Raw genomic sequence first — 14564 nt, forward strand, 5'->3', positions numbered from 1 at the left:
ATCCTCAGAGTATAATGCTGACTAAACTGCTCTACACCAAGCCTCAGACTGCAATCTCCAAATTCCTGTGTCTTCCCGCTTTATAATCCTTTCTATATCACTCCTATCTCCACCTACTTAGTGCTGGGATTAAAGGCGTGGGATCCTAGATGATGAGATTAAATGGATGAGCTCTGTTACTCTTTTGGACTGATTCACTTTTGTGTAGTCTTGGGTGGTCTTGAACTCATAGAGATCCATCTGCCTGTCTCGTGAGTACTGGGATTAAAGGTGTGTGTCACCGCTGTCTAGTTTCTATGGCTTATTAGTATGGCTGCTGGGATTAAAGGTGTGTATCACCACTGCCTGACCTCTATGACTGTGGCTAGCTTTGTATTTTGATCTCCAGTGACTTTATTAAATCATAAACAATATACCACCACATCAATGGCAGGGAATTAATGTTACATTTCACCTTTTTTCTCCCAACTTCATCCTGTAACTTCTGAATGAAGTTTGGAACCTAAAATTCATTATTATTTTATTAAAGAATAAAATGTTTTTTCTTATATTATTACAATTATTAGGTATTCCGCTCTCAGTTTGCACCCTCACCCCCCCCCCCCAAAAAAAATCAGATTTTTTTAAAGGTACTTTTACAACACTCCCTTGTTGTCTTCTATCAAAAGCTAGGAATGGAGGATAAAGAAATTTGAATTTGCATTTATTGTGTTCTCAGTATGACAAGGCAAAAGCAATGTGAAAAGTCAAAGGTAAAAAAGATAAGGAAAAGAGAAAAGAGATGACAGTGTATAGAATGGGAAGAGGAGGAAGAGGAGGAAGAGGAGGAAGAAAGTCAGGAGGGAAAAGAAAAGGTGAATAAAATAACATCCATTTAAAACATGGCATTTTAAAGCAGGTCAGTATTTCAAACTGTACTCACAGATGATGGAAGATGTCATTCTGTATATGTTTCTCATACTGGTTAATGAATAAAGCACTGTTGGCCAATAGGAAAGGAAGATAGGAGGGACTAGGAGACAAGGAGGAAATAGGAAGGAGGAGTCAACATGGAGAGGCTGGAGAAAGCAGTATGCCGGCCAGCTCCCCAGTAAGAGAAATACATAGATCAGCAGAAATGGGTTAATAATTAAGACAGAGCTAGCCAATAAGAAACTAGTTCCGGACCAACAGAATTATATCAAATACAGAGTCTCTGTGCATTATTTGGGGCTGGCGCGGCGGTAGGACAAGACTGGGCGGTGGGTGGAAAATCTGTACTCCTTACACACAGATACAGGTCATTGAGAATAGTATATTATATGTAAGCTTTAGCTCAAATCAGTAACATTTAACTCAACACCTACCATGTGTCAAGAGTGTGGGCTAGCTGATTCTATTAAAGAGGAACAATTCTCTGGGTACCAGAATTTTAGATATAAATTTAAAAAGATCTATAACAAACTCTTCTTTTGATTGATATCATTCCTCATAAATTGATCTCTGCAAGAAACAGTTTGGAGAAACTCTTTAAAGTTGAAACATAATTATTGATGGTTTTTGTTGGTTGTACAAATAAACTATTCCTGAGAACTAACCTAACACCATCAAAAATGAAGACACCACACAAAGCAGTTAATTAACAATAATTGGGAAATTTAAGAAAATGTTATATATATCAGAGGTGTGTTCATGTGACACCACTTGCCAATTTTCCCTAGTGAAGGCTTCATGCAGTGTACAAGAAAATTCTTAAAAATATGTCAAGAAATAAAAAGGTTTAAGAGTTCCATTATATTTATGGTTTATAAATTTGTCAAACAGTAAATTTAAGAAAGCCTGAAATGCAGTATCCTCTGTCAAAATGGTGCCCTTAGTGACAGCATCCTTTGAAAAATGAAATTAAATATATATGGGACTGACAAGTTTAAACTAGAGGGGGCATTTTAATTATACAAAAGGCTCAACTCTTAAGGTCCCTTACTTCACATGTAGACTACAGTAGAGGTTTTATCAATTACTATCTATGTATTATATTGTTTGAAGTGACAGATGAGAAAAATGAAGCTAATGAAATACAGTGAAACAGACACCAAGTAAAAAGAGAAAAAGCCATCCCCTGATAAGGATTATAGTCCACCATCTGTCTCCCTGCCACTCAGTGACAATTACAAATTCTCCATCAGTTTTCTAGTAAGTGAAGATGATGAATGAGGCAGGGGCTTCCAGTGCAGATCCTGACATTCTTTGTGATCTAATCTGACTTAACAGATGACTCAAAGAAAGGCTCAGGATTCAACAACCTCATTAGTAGATCATGTTGTGGAAACTGAGGAAGATCTAAAATCAGTTCTGCAGTGAAAAACAGTTCAGCTGTAACGATCCAAGTCTCACAAAGAAGCAAAAGGGGTTTTCTTACAACGCTCAGATCTAGCAACTTGGATTACTGTTAGCATCACCCTCAGAATCCTTTCAATAATAGAGTAACAATGGTACTACATAACTAAAAAGCAAACACCCTCAAGATTCAAAATTGGGGGGGGGGGCCAATAATCAGAGTAATCAGAGATCATACTGCTCCATGTCTAGTGGTACCCAGTAGCTTCACATCAGCAACAATAGAATAAATATTCTCCTTAAATAAGGTAATGCAAAAAACAGGATACAAAGGTAAAAAGAAAATTAAGGAATGGTTATTAATATGAGTCAAGGGAGATTTTTCACAGTAAGAAAAATTTGCCCAAGGACACATAATAAAGGAGTCAATCAAGAAGACATTAACAGTTTTTGGTATTTATATGAACATCTAAGCACAGAAGTTTATAATACATGAAACAAGAGCTGAATAAACTGTCAAAAAAAAAAAAAAACAACAACAACTAATAAACCTATAATTAGAACCAGAAACTTCAAAATCCCATTCTAAAAATTGGGAAAACAGAAACAGAAACCAGCAGATGTACAGATGAGGAGCCAGCTGAGATAATGGGTATGCTCACTGTCTTGATCATGATGATGGGTTCAATACCTAGTTATCGAACTATAATTGAGAGCACAATAAAATATATAAGAGAAAAAATTACAAAGACATGCTTCTATTTCTTAAACTGAACAATTCTTGTTAATTTTGTATTATAAGATACACACTGTAATAAAACATGGCATTGTAAAATAAATATTATAAAGTACTGAATACTTTATAATAACAAAACATGGGAGGAAGCTATTTCAGAGATTTATCTAAAAATAAAATGAAGAACAAAAATAAAAAGTATTAGGACTAAGGATAGGCTACATCTTCAAATCAAGTAGAGAATATAAGAATACTCAGCAGAGGGGTAGGAGAGATGGTTCAGAGGTTAAGAGCACTCGTTGCTCTTCCAGAGGACCTGAGTTCAATTCCCAGCACCCAAATGATGGCTCACAACCATCTATGATGATATAGATCCCCTGGCCTCTTCTGGCCTACAGGCATACATGCAGACAATACATTGTATACATAATAAATAAATCTTTTAAAAAATACTCAGTAGATGTAAGAAGTTAATTTTAAAGATATAAAATAATTTCTCAGAACCAGCACAAGAAAGTCAAAGAAAAAGAAAGTGTTTTCATAGTTTTGTTCATTAAACTAAGAAGTTGTTTAAAAACAAATCTTTTAGGGAATCAGACCTTCTTCTGATCTCTAAGGGCACCAGGCATGTATGTGGTGCATATACATATATGTAGGCAAAATACTCAACACATAAAAATACATCTTTAAATTTAGTTTTAAAACTAAAGCTAGAAGCCAAATGTGGTAATACTGATATTCTATCATTCAGAGGCCTAAAGAAGGGAAAATTGAATTTAAGACTAGTGTGAAATATAGTGATACCCTGTCTTTAAAAGTAAATAAAATTAGCAGTGGTGGCACACGTCTTTAATCCCAGCACTTGGGTGGCAGAGGCAGCAGATCTCTGTGAGTTTGAGGCCATCCTGGTCTAAGTGAGTTTCAAGACAGCCACAGCTGTTGCAGAGAAACCCTGTCTCAAAAAAAAAAAAAAAAAAAACAAACCAATCAAATGAATAAATAAATAGGTAAACAAATAAAAACGAATGGGTGAACAGACAGATGGGGACAGGGACACGGACACACACACACACACACACACACACACACACCACTCTGGTAAAAAAAAAAAAAAAATTAACTTGGGGATAATATATCCACAAGAATCTGAAGGGGAACATTAGAAAACTGAAACCATGGTGGAAATCATGCTCACATCATTTGATTTTCTGGCACAGCAGATGTGCCCATATTTGCTCAAAACATAACTAAAATTCATTGACTCTGATGACTTGTGTATAACTATTGCAGAATTAGCTCTCTACATATGTATTAATTTAACTGCATAATTGGAGATGTTTAGGAGTCATAAAAGAAGCATTTTTCAACAAAAATTAAATGGTTAATTTCTCAACTGTATTTGTTACCTACTTAAAGATTTATTTTATGGGCTTGGGGAGATACCTCAATTGATAAAGAGCTTACTGTGCAAGTACAAGAACCATCCCCCTAACACACATAAACAGCAGGTGCAATGGGGTCAGCTGTGCTGAAGACAGACAGGTAAATCCTTGAGATTCACTGGCAGTTCAGCCTACCCGAGTTCTAGGCCAGTGAGTGATTCTGTCACTGTCCCCACACAGGGGAAAGATGCCTGAAAAAAAGACATGGCAGGCCAGGCTGTCTTCCGTTCTTAACATGTACTTACCTACAAATATCCGAACCTGCACACAAGTACACAAATACACGGGACAGACACACAAACTTTGACTTTGAAAAAAACTGTGTAAAAGAAAAGACATAAAAGGAAATTCTCTATAAAATCAGGGATCTTTAGGTTTCTAAGCCTGAATCTTTGGCATTATCTCCAAAAGTAATTTTTTAAAAAATTTTTTTAGATTATATTTTATTTTATAAGAATTATTGTTTTGCATATATGTATGTGTACCACATGTGTGCCTGATGCCTTCAAAAGTTAGAAGAGGGTACTAGATCTCCTGTGACTAGAGTTACAGGTGGTTGTGAGCCACCATGTGGATGCTGGGTTTTGAACTCAGATCCTCTGCAAGAGCAACAAGTGCTCTTAACTATTGATCCATCTCTCTAGCCCCCAAAACTAATGTTTAAATTAAAGACAAAAATAATCAACACTAAAAGTGACTCTAATTGTTAGTATTATTAATAAAGTTGAAGGCCTGAGAAATAGCTCAGTAGGTGCCTAAACCTAGAACCCATGTGCTAAAAGGAAAGAAAATTGCTACAAATTGTCCATTGATTTCCACACACATTAGTGCACATAATGCTAATTAATTAAAATAATTTCTCAAATCAACTTAAACTCACTATCACTACTGAAGCACAAAATGGAAAAAAAAAAAGATTTTAACAACTACGAGAAGCAGTTATCAACATGGGGTCACAAAAGACCATCAGAAAACACAAGTATTTACATTACAATTCATAACAGTAGCAAAATGACAGCTATGAAGCAGCAATAAAGATGATTTTATGTTTGGGGGGGTCACCATTACATAAAGAACTGAATTAGAGAGTTACAGCATTAAGAAGATTGAGAACCACTGACTTAGAGTTTGTTCATTTGCTTTGCTTTTCTGTTGCCAATTACATAATGATCTTCTTGACACTTTTTAAGAGCGTAAGGGCTTCTGCTCCTACAAAGGAAAGGTAAGGAAATGAGTGAGTCATTGTGGAGCTTTGTTTCCCTGATGGATCAAGATGCCATGCTTCATCCACATCATTGCCAGACACAACTTGGGCTGAACAATGAGCTCAGCTTATATTTCATAAGATATATTGACTTTTTATGCTTTTGCTAATATAAACTTTCCTTTTTCCAATCATCACTTAATTGGCATAATTTTTGGTGATAAAATATGAACTTAGCATTTGAAAAATAACCTTTGATTGCAAATATCCAATGAATATTGGTAAATTTTAGGATCCTTCATGAAGACCCTGGTCATAGTTTTAAGGAAACAATTTAAATTAACTGTTATTTTCCTTCATATTTGAGAATGCAGCATTAAAAAAAAAACAGAACTTGTCTAAGTCACATTTTTGGAATGCAAAGGATTGCCACAAAGAAAGAATACAGAGATTCACAATGAAAAAAGAATACCACTCACAAGTTTTAAACTTCATTCTCATGACAAAAATAAATGCATCTTATACCAAAAGTTATATGCTTCATTAAATTATGAGACAGGACAGTGAAGAAACCAAACATTAAAATTAATGCTATTTCTCTAACAATACATGTAAAAATGTTCACTTTAGAATATATCCATAACTAGCACTCATTTAAGTAAAAAAAAATAACTATTTGAATTATAAAACCACCATAATATCAAATACACATCAGCTCTTTTGTGAGAAGTAATTTAAAAAGCTAGAAAGATTCTCCAGTTAAATTAGATAAAAACACAAAACAATAAAGCTTTCTTACTCAGCAGTAACCTATTATGTTTAACAGTCTTAAAATAAAACATGGGTCAAAGGTCAAGAGTAAGTTATCTCAGATGTCAAGTGCATTGGGTCAAAGGTACAGTTTTATTAGGTCAGAAGTAATATAAATAAAATCTTATAAGACAAAGAAGAAGGGTAATAGACACAGTATATATAATGTAAAGACATCATAGGTGACAAGTAATAAGTTTAAGTAGAATAAGTGTGTTTACTATAGATACCTTTACTGATTAAAAATGAAACTTCCAGGTGAGTAAAATAGACTCTCTATATAATATAGTTCATTTGCTATATTACCAACATTGTTTCTTAGGAGGAAGGAGCTTTCACCAAGAATAGTTACAAGGATTAAGTAAGAAGGTGAAATTTATTTGCAACTGACAGAGTGCACAAAATGAACACGTCCATGAAATCTCAATCTACAATGACTAAAGACCACTACAATAACTACACAATTTACATATAATTTTATCAGTTTACTATTCTTTCCTTTTCATCTCTTCTTATTGAAATGAACATATAAAATTCATATCTGAGTTTAATAGCATACTGCAGAATTCTTTTCATTCCAGAGATAAAACTGAGGACTTGTGGATGCCAGCAAGTACTCTTAACAAGCTGCACCCACTACCCCTGAAAACTTATTAAATTTTAATTTACTTTAAAATAAATAATATATTCAGGGAATCTACTAATAAATGTTTTTAAATAAATGAATGTAGGTTTTGTAAAGTAGTACACATCACTTAAAACAAATTCTATCTAAAGAAAAAGGAAAAGAGCTACTGGTTTATTTAATTTTGTTGTTATTGTTGTTGTTGTGATCTGATACAGAGTCTCGGCCCCAGGTGGCCTTGAATTCTAAATCCTCCTGCCTCTGTCTTCCAACTGCTGGCATGCAGGCATGTGTCACCATAGCCCACAGGTGACTACAATTCTAAAATCAAATTCAAACTGAAAATAGGAACACAGTAAGAGATTTAAGTAAAAAAAAAAAAAAAATCCATACCACTTTCTCTAAAAATACTCATACAATCTGAGTAAAAAATCATAAATTATTTGAGGCAAACTAAATAGATAATGAGTTCCATATTCCACTTCAACTGCACTACAATTACATAAGATTTACAAAGAACAAATTTAGAGATACATTAAAATACTGCCTTTAAAGCTATGTATAATTTTTCACTTCAATTAAATTCAACTCAGTAAATGTCTATTAGAAATCTAAACTAAGTATCAAGTATTACATCAAATATAAACTCATAGAAATTCAACACTGGAGACTTAATGAACCACAATGAACCAGTTAATACTAGATTCATCTTTCAACTCTAAAGAATACAAAAAATGCACAAAGCAACCAAGGAAAGGTAGTAAGGAGCAGCCACACAGCCAGCATTTGTGAACAGGACCTCAAATGACAAGGACAAGCAGCCCAGGAAGTATGCTTCCACCCTTCCTGATCCTTCCTTAATGACTTATATCAGTTGTTGGCTTGGGAGAATAGTGCAGGCTGCAAACGAGAATTAATGTGCTGAGGAGACACAATCCAGAGTTTAAAGCTGCAAAAGGAAGAAATCTCAGAGAATGGAGTTCAATTACTTTTGTGCAATTCCTCTTTAACCATCAGTTATGCCCAGAAAATCACAAGCAAACAGTCATTGCATTCCTTCCATTTACTAAGATAAACCTTTATTAAGAAACCAGTGACAAAATTACTCACTTCCTCAGACTATTCAGCTGAGAGGAATGACTTCAACACAGATCAATGCCTTATCTGGCCAACACCCCCCTCCCCAACCCATCTCCTAGAATAGTCAAAGTCTATACAAGACCTTTCAGATACTTCCTACTGAGAAGTAATACAGTTCCTCACAGTTTGTTTGCCTTTCTTTTGACAACTCAATAAAGAAAGTTTCATTCAACAAGATGGTTACTGATGGTCTTTGCCTGCAGCATATTAATAAAAACCTAAAACATGATTTCTGTAGTGTCACAGAAAAAATAAGGGTCAGTCTCATGAGCTAAGGATGAAGAAAGACATAAGAAAGTACATACCACACAGTATCATCTCTACAAAGTTCCAGAATAGGCAGGAGAAATTGATGCTTTCAATGTACTAGTCATGGTTTAGGAACATTATAGTGAATAGGCCAAAAGGAATCCTCTAGTGGCAGGGAAATATGTCTTGTCCGAGGGTGTGTAACACGAGTATTCACATATATAAACATTACTTAAATGCTTGAGATTTGTGTACTTGATTAATGAATGACATGTATTTTAAAAAATTAAAAAATAAAACCTAACACAGGCAGCATTGACAACCAGCTCTACTCAATGGGAGTCTAGGTCCCTATGGGTATGACTGCTGAATGAGTCACTCGGTTCCCAACAGCCCTGCTTGGGGCAGAGTCCATGAGTCTGAACAGCATGGAGCCTATGGCCATGAAGCCAGCAAAAGCTAAGATGGCTAGGGACCCAGTAATTTACAAAAAGAGAAGGAAAAGGACCCCAGATAAACCTTAAAGATCCAATTGGAGTATACCATAGGGCATGCCCACTAAGCATTCCTGATCAGGAATGCTGCACATATATGGTCAATAATACAACTGTACAACCCCACACTGTTGAGGGTTATCAACTCAACAGAAATGGAGAGTAGCAGGAGACTTAGTATTCATTTAGGGAAATTTTGGGCATTCATACCATCTAGAAGGAGCTTTTAGATGTTGTGACTAATCCCTCAAAGGATGACCTTATTGGTGGCAAGAATGGTCTTTGTTTATAGACCATATGGCTGGAAGTGGAAAAACTCACACAGTGACAAGTTCTCCAGATGATGGAGGGCTGTGTGATGATGTCATTTATGACTGCTTAAAGCTTGTCTAAGGGTACAGAAAGCAAAGCTAGCCACAAGCCATACAGCCAGGCAATGGTGATGCACACCTTTAATCTCAACAGCCATACTAGCTAGCCATGTAGCTAGGCAGTGGTGTCACACACCTTTAATTCCAGGACTCAAGAGACAAGCAGCTGGATCTTTGTTAGTTCAAGGATACACCAAGACACATGAAATTGATCCAATCCTAAAGAGAAACAGCTCACACAAAGGTGATCTCAAAACTTGGGATCACACTCCTTTAATCCCAGCACTGAGGAGGTATACAAGGAAGAACCAAAGGGTCTCATCAGAGATTTAGTCCCAAGCCACACCGAGAAGAGGGAGCAGTCTAGGATTGCAGTCTGAGGATTCATGGAGCTAGCCAGATCACCCTTTCAGTCTAAGGTACAGGTAAGAGATACTGGCTGGATGCTTTGCCTATCTGACCATCAGCTTGAACCCCAGTATCTGTCTCTGGGTTTTTGTAAGTTCATGTTATATGTGAGTGTTACAGGACTGCTTCCTCGTTATGTGAACATATTTTTAACTGCACAGGGTTATTTCAAGCAAAATGTTACATTTTTAAATCTAATGATAGGAATAGTAAGGACACACAGTGTGAATTTGATACCTTGTTGGAATATTAGAAAACAGAAGCCATGCCCATTCCAAAGACCCCTTCTAGCAAGTGATAAGTAGATTCAGAGTTTGCAGATAAGATAAATATACAAGAATTTTGCAAAGCAGGAGTTAACAGTGTCTGTGGTATATGTGTCTCATATTGAAATTCACAATAATCACATACATGATCTACAGGAGCTATCTTAGATAGGGTTTTACTGCTGTGAAGAGACACTATGGCCATGGCAATTCTTATAAAGGAAAACATTTCATTGGGGCTAGCTTACAGTTTCAGAGGTTTAGTTCATTACATGATGATGGGACATGGTGGCATGCAAGCAAACATGGTGCTGAAGAAGGACCTAAGAGTTCTACATCTTAATCCCCAGCAGCAGAAGCAGACTGCATCACTAGGCCTAGCTTGGGCATAAATGAGACCTCAAATCCTACCTCCACAGCAACACACTTCCTCCAACAAAGGCACATCTACTCCAACAAGGCCACACCCCTAACAGTGCCACTCCCTATTGGCCAAAAATTCAAACATGAATCTATGGGGTGTGGGAGCATTACCACTGGACTACACCTGGATTGGCTCCAGAGTGCTAGCACCAAGCCCTAATCCATATTTTGTTTAGCACATACTTGTTGTTTCCCTTGTTGCCCTATTTGTGAATCTTGCCTGAGAGTTTCCCAAGGATACAAAGATTACGCAAAACTTGGTTGGGGAGGGGGGTGAACTGGAAGACTTTAGTACCTTCTGAACCAACAATTTACACTTAGCATTATCCCTTTGGAAGATTTATCAGGCTGTTTTGAGGATATGGAAATCAACTTGTTAAAGTGTAAAATTGGAGGACAATAAAAGAAGGTGAAGGAAAATCTGTTCAGTTCTTAGAGGCTGGATCCACCTTACAGCCAAGAAAAGCTATAGTCATTCTTAGGGTGCTTCTGAGTCTTATTCCCATGGATCCTCATGAAGCTCACACCTGTGCAGCAACAGTGGGAGCCATACCTATTTAAACCACCACCATCCACTATCTGACCCCCACAGATTTGTAGCCATAATATAATGCATTGAGTCCAACTTTGGAAATCCCCATAGTTTATCATAGTCTCAAAAATGTTTAAAAGTTCAAAGTCTCTTCTAAGATTCATGCAATGTATTAACTGTAATTCCTATAAAATAAAAAAAAAGCAGATAAAATACTTCCAAAGTATGATGGCACAGGCTAAAAAGGGGGGCATAGTGAAGAAAATACTGGACCAGAGCAAAACCAAAACCCAAATTTGAAAACACTGTTAAATGTATATTGTTGAGAAGTTTAGAATTCATAAACTCAGGCTTGCAGTCATTTGTAGTCATTCATTCAAAATATTTTTAAGTGGTGCAAACAAGAGGAGAGCATATTTTACAGAGAAAAGTAGTCTGGCTTATAATCAGCATGAGTATCTATTTAGTGATAAACTAGATAGACTTTAGTAATTACGTGGATCTTAGTCTGTTGTTAATAATAATAATATCTCATACAAATTGGCAGAGAAATGTTCTTGTAACTGACTTGGGGCAAACTCCAAACTCTGCATCTCCATGCCTGATGTCAAAACACTCTTCAGGTCTCCAACCCTTTTCAGCTTTGTTGACTACAACATACTTCTTTCTCTTGAGCTAGTTCGACTTCCTGTTATCAGCTTTCCTCAGCAGGTATTTATCCCATGGCTCTGGCATCTCTAATATTTTGGGGTCTCCAGGGCAATCCAGGATTCACCTTCACAACATCACTCAATCGCCTCTCTGGGCTTTCATGCAGGCACACTCCTGCCATATACCTGGCCTCGGTAGCTTTCCTTACTCACAGTGGTTGATTCCATACCCCTTTCTTTTATCCTTGACTCTAAAGCCAGAAACACATGGTGGCCAAAGCTGCCAGTTCTGCTGCTTGCTGGTGCTGGAACATGGCCGCCTTCTTCAATTACATTTTCATGCGCTTTCTATTTTCATTGGATTTCCTTCAGTAAATTTGGCCATCCCGGAACTTGCTCAGTAGACCAGGCAGGCCTTGAACTCAATCTGCCTGCCTCTGAGCACTGGGAACAAAGGTATCCACCACCACACCTGGACCTAAACTTTTAATTCCTTTTCATAAGATGGAAGCTTAGCTGGGTTCGATCTTAGCCTGAAGTCACCACTTCCTTACTCCATTTAATATCTGGCTTTTCTTGACCCTTTCATCTCCTTGAACACAAGACTTACCTCCATTCCACTTCCTAGTGCCCCCTTTCTCCTCAAATTTTACATATTGTAACTTCCCTCGCTAATCTTGCTCCTTTTCATTACAAACCTTTAAAAGAGTGACCATTAATAACCACAGAACAGAGTCAATATTAGGATATTTTGAGATTTTCTATACCAAGGGAATTAATACAAATCTCTTCATGTTTGCCTCATGAAGACTCTTTGGGCAAGGGCAAAAAGCAGGCACAGTATTCACAAAAAGATCACAATAACAATATACTAAAATTCTTCTACTCTGAAACCTCTTGAGCCAGGACCCCATGTTTCAAATCACCATAGCATCATTGTCTTCCATGTTCCTATTCGTATGGCCCATTGAGCAGTGCTTGAAGCATCACACTGCTTTCCTAACCCAAAGTACCAAAGTCCAAATTCCCCCCAACAAAAATATGGTCAGGCCTATGAGGGCAATACCTCAGTCCCTGATACCAATTTCTGTCTTCTTTACAGTTTCAATTGCTAGAGAGATACCATGATAACATCAACCCTTACAAAGGAAAACATTTCATTGGGGCTGGCTTACAATTTCAGAGCTTTACTCTATTATCAATATGATGGGACATGGTGATTTGCAGGCAGACTTGCTAAGAAAACTGGGAACCATACTGGGCACAGCTTAAGCACATAAGACATTCAAAGCCCACCTCCACAGTGACACACTTCTTCCAACAAGGTCACACCTAATACCTAATAGTGCCATTCCCTATGGGCCAAAAATTCAAACACATGAGTCTATGGGGACCATACCTATTCAAACCACCACCAAAGAAGTATAATTTGATCCCATGAAGCCCAAGTGGAATGGCTCCAGTATATCTGTGAAGAACATAGAGACTGTACTCCAAAAATCTAAAATGCTCCTAAATAGAAACTTATTATTAATTATGAAAGCTTAGGCTTATTTCCAACTATCTCTTATAACTTAAATTAACCCATTTCTATTTATCTATGTGCTATCATATGGCTCATGGCTTTTTATCTCATCTCCTGCAGATCCTGTTTCCTTTATGTCCAGCTGGTGACTCCATATTTCTTCTTCCCCAAGACTTCTGTCTCCAGAAGTCCCACCTAACCTCTTCCTGCCTAATTAATTCCGCTCTTTATTATACCAATTAGTGACACATCTTCACACAGTGAAAGGAATATTCTGCAACAATGCACAGAAGTAGAAGGAGACATGTGAAGGTCTTTTTGAGAGGTTAGAAAAAAGAGACATGTTGCTAACATCCATCTGAATAGAGTCCACTCTTTCTCATAGCATATTCAACATTAAACTAGTCCAAGGAAAAAGAATAAATTCCTATATGATAAATATAAATAACAAATTATTATCTCTGTTGAATCTAGAGGTATGTGAAAGTACCAAGCAGACTAAAGCAGACAGGAAGAGATTATGTGAAGCTGGTAATATTAGTCAGTGGCAACACTAAGAACATAATAAAAGTCCTAGAAGAGAACCAACTGTATAGGACTGTCTTAGTTAAGGTTTTCATTGCTGTGAAGAGACACCGTGACCACAGCAACTCTTATAAAGGAAGCATTTAATTGGGGTGGCTTGCTTACTGATTCAGAGGTTTATTCCATTATCATGGTAGGAAGCTTGGAAGCATGCAGACAGATCTGGTGATGGAGAAATAGCTGAGAGTCCTACATCTTGCAGGCAACAGCAAGTGAACTGATTTACTGGGTGGTAGACTGAGCATAGGAAACCACTTAATATAAAATAGACATTGATTTATGTTTTATAAAACATTTGATAAATCACTGATGAATTCCTGTCTCAAATGAATAACAAAACAGTATAAAATCTCTTGTTTTTTGAAGATCTATTTGTATGTTTGTATGTGTGTGTTCATGTGAGACTGTGTGTGTCTACCATGCACAGTGTGCATACAGTTGCCCACAGAGACCAGATAAGTGCATCAGATTCCCTAGAGCTGCAGTTATAGGCAGTTGTGAGAAACACAATATGTGTGCTCAAAAAAAAAAAAAAAAAATTCTGGTTCTCTATAAACTCTGCTGCTCTTAACTGCAGAGCCACCTCTGGAATAACTGATTATAACTTCTTAAAAATGTTTTTTTTTAGGGGCTGGAGAGATGACTCAGAGGTTAAGAGTGCTGACTTCTCTTACAGAAGTCCAGAGTTCTGTTCCCAGCAACCACAGGGTGGCTCACAACCATCTGTAATGAGATCTGGTGCCTTCTTCTAGCCTGCAGGCAGAGCACTATATACATATTTTAAAAAT

The 14564-nt window shown here is 36.9% G+C and overlaps 1 protein-coding gene across 1 annotated transcript in view; it reads right to left on the reverse strand.

The window, feature by feature from the left end:
- Positions 1-14564, reverse strand: part of Scaper (S-phase cyclin A associated protein in the ER) — a 308455-nt gene that overhangs the window by 194428 nt on the left and 99463 nt on the right. The window lies entirely within an intron of this gene.

Source organism: Phodopus roborovskii, unplaced genomic scaffold, assembly GCF_943737965.1.
Source record: "Phodopus roborovskii unplaced genomic scaffold, PHOROB, whole genome shotgun sequence".
In the NCBI taxonomy this organism is placed as follows: domain Eukaryota; kingdom Metazoa; phylum Chordata; class Mammalia; order Rodentia; family Cricetidae; genus Phodopus; species Phodopus roborovskii.